At 43.2% G+C, this 7242-nt stretch overlaps 1 long non-coding RNA gene across 1 annotated transcript; it reads right to left on the reverse strand.

The window, feature by feature from the left end:
- Positions 1–1060: 1060 nt before the first annotated feature.
- LOC135964526 (uncharacterized) lies at positions 1061–6018 on the reverse strand. The gene is made up of 3 exons (XR_010577011.2): positions 5861–6018; positions 2687–2786; positions 1061–2557 (listed from the first exon to the last, which is right to left on the reverse strand). It is a non-coding gene; the product is annotated as an uncharacterized lncRNA (long non-coding RNA).
- Positions 6019–7242: the final 1224 nt, after the last annotated feature.

The following is a 7242-nucleotide window of genomic DNA, read 5'->3' on the forward strand; positions in this document are numbered from 1 at the left end:
AAGGAGAAGAGCAAGCGAAAAGGACCTCCCACTTCTCTCAGATGCTGCACCAAGAGAATGCAAAGAGAAACAGCTCTGGGTGCTTTGTTGCTGTTGCTCTAGTTATTTTAATCTCTTCATGCTGGACAGCACCCATCAGGGACTAACTTGCAGGCAGGTTTTAACATCAAAGGCAGTGATGAATGTAATGTACCCTTCTGGGCAGGGCAGGAGCCCTTGCTGGGCAGTGGGTTGGGTTGGGGGAAAGAAGGGTGCAGGGGTGAGGCAGTTAAGTGAGGGAAGCCTGCACCAGTGATTGAATGTGGGAGCAAGAGCATTAAAAAATGTCAGTCCCAGGCTTCCTTCTGTGTATCTCACAGCCTGACCGTTACATCTCGGTTGCATATTGAATGTGACCCTTGCATTCACAATGCTTCCCCTGATATTTTTCACTGTAGACTTAGACAACCATCGCATCAATGTACTAGTTTAAAAGTTTTGTACTGACTATGCTGCTTTTAGAAAATAGACTCAGGGTCAGAACAGCCCTGTTTCTCTGTTCTCTTCCCTCTCTATACCCCAAAGAAGGGCAGAGCAATGGCATAGATGAAATAGATTGCATATTGACATTCCTGGGGATAATTTCTCCATATACAAATATGTCCATTTACATGATGTATTTATTTTTTAATTTACTTACATGTAGATATATATGAAGGATATACTTAAGCCCCCAATTACCCATATCAACATTATAGCTCTCCATCACCCTGAGAGGAATGCACTGGGAAAAACCCTCACTATTTTTGAAAATCCCATTAATAACACAGGCCCCATTTGGGTGGTATTTGCAATGAGAGTCTCATTGATAAAAGAACCTACAACCAATTATCTTTGGACTTTATAGAATTTTGGATTTCCCAGAACCTATGAAGTTCATAAAAACTAATTGTAATTCTTCCTGAGTCCAAAACAATGGAAAGAAAGACACTTGGAGTAGGATTTTACGAGTTTATCTAAAAAAAAAAAAAAAAAAAAAGGACCCCTGGGAAAATGTTAGCCAATCACAGCAAGCATTTGTGTATTCACATCCATAAATATCCACCAGCAGAGGACGTCACAGGTCTAGGCCTCTGTCATGAATGTCTAAGTTCCTACCACGCAACTCAGGCCCGTACGCTGGAGAGAAGGGGAGGGGGACACCAAGCCAAGCCCAGTAGCGGAAGACACAGCACACCCTCATCCCAGCCTTCATAGACCCTTTTCTTACAGTACATGAGAAGTCACCAGTAAAACTAAAATTCTTTCTCAACAAGATACGCTATATTCTCACCCTCAGTTGGATATTCAGAGCCAAAACTAGAATAATGATTCACCATTGCCTTGGCCCAAAGCACATTCAATCTTTTTCCAACTCCAGTATCATTTTGGCAAAGTATCATAAAACTGCTACCAAAGCTGAATCTATTTCTATAGCTAGCTATCCATCTACATATCTTCATTGCCTACAAAATAGTAAATTTTTTTTTTTTTTTTTTTTTTTTTTGAGACAGTGTCTCACTCTGTCGCCCAGGCTGGAGTCTCGCTCTGTCGCCCAGGCTGCAGTGCAGTGATGCAATCTCGGCTCACTGCAAGCTCTGCCTCCCAGGTTCACACCATTCTCCTGCCTCAGCCTACTGAGTAGCTGGGACTACAGGTGCCCGCCACCACACCCAGCTAATTTTTTGTATTTTTAGTAGAGATGGATTTCACTGTATTAGCCAGGATGGTCTCGATCTCCTGACCTAGTGATCCACCCGCCTCGGCCTCCCAAAGTGCTGGGATTACAGAAGTGAGCCACCACACCTGGCCAATCCTACCCTCTTTTTAAGGTCCAGCTCTCTCATTTTGGAAATAACTTCTTCCTCTGAACAAGCACAGTGCTCACTGCTTATATCTCTAATTATTCTTATCTCTTTCCATCTCGTGATACATTCACTTACATTCATGTCTCATTTCTCATGGGGAAAATATTCCACTTCTTGAGGATAAAATCCATAGCTGTTCCTTCTCTGTACTTCCACAACACCTACTTTTCTTTAACATTTAGAAGGCACCCAATAAATGTTGTTTGTATAAGTGAATAAATGAATAACTTTTAATTATGTTAAATAAATGCAAGGTATCATTTATAATATAGAAAAATGTATGTTCTATCCATGCAGGTGGATGTAAAATGACATGTGACTAAAAAAGAAAAAAAACTTGTCCTGGGCGTGCATGGAAAAACAAATATAAGGGGCTCAACAGGAACAAACTGCAAAATTCCAAGCTCTCTTCTATCTGCAGCTGTCCCTTCTCTTGAAATTACTTCATGCCACAGTGATATAGGACTCACAGTGCTCATTGGAATACACAATCCATCTTCAGGAGCCCATAGTCACAGGAAGAAGAGAAGAGGAAAAAAATTCCTAAGCACATTTCACCCATTGGTTTTGATCCCCAGCCAAGGCCGTCCACCTGCAAAAATTCCCCAACTATCACATTTCTTCTGCTCTGGCTGATAACGAAGATAATTGTTTCATCCACTTTGTCAAAGCTGAAATGAAAAGAGGGCAAAGCAAAATGATGCCATCGTAAATCATGGGGCTGAGACAGCAAAAGAGGGACAAGATAGCAACTTCATTAAGGGTTATGTATTGTGCCATTAAGTTGGCAGGGGGGTCACCTTTTGTGTCACACCCGGCCTCTGTGATGCATTGCCAGCTCTTCTTTCCAATAAAATTAAACGGAGATGTAAAACTGATTAGGGCCATGTTTGCTTCAGCCTGTGGCAAAGGGAATGGTACAGGGAATAATTGATATAAGATTGCAACTGATGCATAATGACAGCAATTTCTCTTCCTGGTCATTTCATTGCTGACCTTGCCCATTAAAATAAGCCCAGCTGCCTTGGAGAAAGAGACACTTCATTTCCCATCACCCTATGGCCCCATGGCATCTCCCATTTCCCCTGATCACCAGCCTTCACCAAAACAACATAGCTAGAAATGCTGCAAGCTAGAGATTTGGAGAAGCAGCTGGTTCACATGGATATGCATTGCAGACCCTTCATGCCACTGTTAGCATCTGTCCGAACTCCTTGACTCCCCAAATGGTGGCTTCAGACAATTCTATGCTTCACTAGTTTTTAAATCCTGCCATGCTGAACATCAGGTTATTGGCCTGCTTGGTCTGAGCCTCAGACTTTCAACAAGAGGACCTATCTGTTTATTCTGTCATTGCTGAGGTATGGAAGCTGCCATAAGCATAGAAAGGACCGACTTTATCTTCACAATAACAAATCATGTCTTCTAATGCTTTATGAACTCAACAATTTAGACAGTCTCCATCCAAAGTGTACCCATTGTTCAATCAACAAATATTCATTAGAGGTCTGTTAGGTACCAAGTACTTTGCTAAGCATTGACGATAGACAGTTATGTCCCTGCCTTCATGAGGCTCACAGTTGAGTGGCATTTTCCATTGGAATACGGATGGCTCATGTGTGTTGAATGTTTATTATGTGCAAAGCACTATTCTATGCAATTTTATATACATTAACTCATGTAATCTTCGCAGTAACAATAAAGTGATTATTATTATCTCCATTTTACAGATGAGAAAACAGAGAAGGCAGAGGCTAAGGACCCTGCCCTGGAAAATGGGGAGTAAGGAGAAGAACCAGTATTACTTTTCTTTCCTTTTCTTTTCTTTTTTCTTTTTTTTTTTTCTTTTTTTAAGATGGAGTCTTGCTCTGTCACCCGGGCTGGAATGCAGTGGTGCGATCTTGGGTCACTGCAAATTTTGCTTCCTGGGTTGAAGCCATTCTCTGGCCTCAGCCTTCCAAGTAGCTGGAATTACAGGTGCCCACCATCACACTCGGCTAATTTTTGTATTTTTTTGTAGAGACAAGGTTTCACCATGTTGGCCAAGCTGGTCTCAAAATCCTAACCTCAGGTGATCTGCCTGCCTTGATCTCCCAAAATGCTGGGATTACTGGCATGAGCCACTGCGTTGGGCCAAGAACCATTATTTCAGATGCCATGAAATATTTCAGAGGAACTAAACCTGAAGAACAATATTTTATTATTTTTTGTTTTTGTTTTTCTCTTGATTCATTCCCTAGCCTGGTCAAGTCACTGATATATTTTATCCAGACTTCAAGAAGAAAGAGTATGTATTCATCAAAGGGAATTCATGCTAGAATCCTGTGCTTTCCTATGGGTCAGGACTGCCAACAACAACAACAAAAGTCAGGTATATTCCAGTTAATAAACATTTAATATCACATAATATAAAATCATATACTGTTTTCTTTCTCTTTATTTCACTCAGTGTCTGAGATTGGTGTTTCCATGGTATATCCAGATAAATGAGCAAAACTTACGGGTTCATCTCGCAAATGTCTAATTTCAGTGTTGAAATTAGGCCCCATGATTTTGGGGGTCAAGATCATGGCAAACAGCAGTGAAAAAAATCTGGCCAACAAGGCATCTGGAAACAATTCCTGTCACCCATATTCTCAACCTAGCTAAGGGATGTGGACCGTATGACTCCACGATTCTCTTGCCTTTGTCAGGAATCCCAGCAGTTAAACATGCAGATAAATATGACCTAGTCATCACAGTGACCTCTGTGGCAGTGAAGGGAGATCTATTTCTTCAGCCTCTCTTACCAGAAGCTTGAAACCTTGATCTGTTTGTCTGCCTGTCTGTCCAGCTGTCTGTCTCTGTCCCACCACTTTCTAGGCTGTGATCAAGTCCAGGGATTACAGCAGCTCTGGGTGGGAAGCTTGTAAATGACAAGTAACAGATGCTCTGCCAAAAAAGCGATCATGCCAGAGATGGACTAAGTTAAACCAGACTGCATCCACCCACCACATCTCACCATGACCCCACACCTCAGGAAGGAGGAACGCCTTAGAAGGCTTTGTATAAACGAAGATAGGGCTGTGCACACTTCCCACTCGATGACTCATGCAACATGGAATTAGAGGCCCCAACCATGCACCTATAAACAGCAAATGGAAAACAAACACAGTGAGCACGCCCACGACTGTCGTTTCCTTCCTCCTCCCCGCCTCACCTACGCACTCCCACCATCCAGGCCCCAGGCCTCTGTACTGCAAAGTCCAACCGGGGGGACTCTGTGAATGCTGGAATGATACGCACAAGCTGCCCTGGCTGCAAGAAGGAGACCCCCAGGCTGAGGGATGCCACTGGATCTGAGATTCCCCTGGGACTCAGGATTTTTCCCACACAGGGAAATCATCAGAGAGAAACCTCCTCTTTGTGTCAACCGCAATCACAGACAACTTTTTCACTGATATGACACACAGACATGGTATGCTTGCAGCCATAATGACATATAATCCCTAAAACACTTTTATGAGGTGAGTGGTATCAGCCTTACTTTACAGGCAACGAATGAAACCTAGGCTCAGAGATAGGCTGGAGGCCACACAGCACTGAGGGATGATCTGCTTCCAGAAGAAAAGAATTTCCACTACTCCATGGGAGAAAGGGCACATTTGTCTGAGTGCAGACTCACATCACATCAGCCGCTCTGACCTACTCAGGACTGCTTCCTAGTCAACAGTCAAGGAAGCATGCAGGAGCCTCCACCTCCTACATTTACCCCACGCCTGCCTTAAATATTCTCAGGAAGCCAAGGATTCACTTCCCTTCCCTCCGTCTAGGCATTCAGGGCCCACATTGGGCTGGAATGCCAAGATAGCCAGGGAAACAGAGCCCATGGCTAGAAGTTGTCAAGGGCCTGCAGCCTGCACCGTTCCTTAAAAGAAACAGGGTGGGTGGAAGATGTTCATTATTCAGATCCTCATTAACAAAATTATACTTACCTTGATTCTGCTCCTGCAGAAAACAGACTGGGATTGGGTCCATTACCTCACCTTTCCCCAAGCAATGATGCTTAAATGAAGGTTGCAGGCCTCCTCTCTGTCTCATTCTCCATCTCTCTATTTCAATCCCACTCTTACTACGTGAACAAAAGATGGTCTCATCTAAAAAGAAAAAAAAAAAACAAGCTTAGGGAAGAAAATATCTAAAATAAAAGGATTCATCCCAGCAAAAATACCTGGAAGCCTCATGGCTAGCAATGCTTTAAAGAAAACAAACTTTGATTATTCAGTTAACAAATGAAAGCTTTAGGTCTTAGCAATGTGCTGGCCAGGAGGGAATGTGAAGATGAAGAAGATACTTTGCTTGCCCTTAAAGAGTCCTACTGGGTGTTTCTCAATGCCTTCCAGGGACAGTTGCTGCACACCTGTCACACACTGACATGTGCCCTCTGCCTTGACTGTTAGAACTGGAGCCAGAAACCCAAAGATGTGGATTCTGAAAATGGAGCCAGAAAAAAACGTGGATTGCAGAATTTTCACAAGGTCCCTCTCGGTGTTATTCTCTAAGCCAACATGGCACCAAATTCCTGAAAAATGCTCCAGAGCACCTTCTCCTACTCCCTTACTTAATTTGTCAAAACCCTGTGTCACATCAGTATCTGCCATGGGGTTTTGCAGAGGCTGAGTAGTGGGCTGAAACCCCCCATTGCACTCTGACCAGACAGTACAGCCCCTTCTCCATCTATCAGTCAGATTCAGAAAGTCATAATGTTGAATTTAGAGAAAGGGTTTTCCCCTGGTAAAATAGAAACCACTTTTGAAAACCACTGAAGAGGTTATCTGAGCTATTTTCCAGCCCTGATATTTAGTGATATAGGATTGTTGTCTGTGATTAAAAGTCCACTTGTGTAGGGTCAGTGCTCACTGAAAGATTTCCCCAAAACTCTCCTTACCTCCTTCAGGAGATTGTCATCATTGAAGGAAAACAGCAGAGCCAAGCCCCTCAGTTGCCCAGACCCATGTAACTGACAATGGCTGACTCATTCAACAAATATTTACTGAGAACTGCAGCATGACAGCAGTGTGCCAGCTGTTGACTTCGTGAGAATCAGTCGGCTCCATGGAAACTCCCCACAGCCCAGCGCTTAACAGCACTTTGGGTCAGGCTGACCTGGACTCCAGCCTGGGCTCATTGTCTGTGCAGCCGCTGAAGGTTGCTCACTCATTCTGAGCCTCAGTCTCCTTGTCGGTAAGAATAATGTTGTGAAGATCCATGACAGTCTTACTGAAAATGCATAGCATAGTGAGTGTGAAAACACATAGCACATACTAAATGCTCAAAAAATATCGTGATGACTACTGTCATAAAGTTCAGTTGCTTA

Source organism: Macaca fascicularis, chromosome 8, assembly GCF_037993035.2.
Source record: "Macaca fascicularis isolate 582-1 chromosome 8, T2T-MFA8v1.1".
In the NCBI taxonomy this organism is placed as follows: Eukaryota; Metazoa; Chordata; class Mammalia; order Primates; family Cercopithecidae; genus Macaca; species Macaca fascicularis.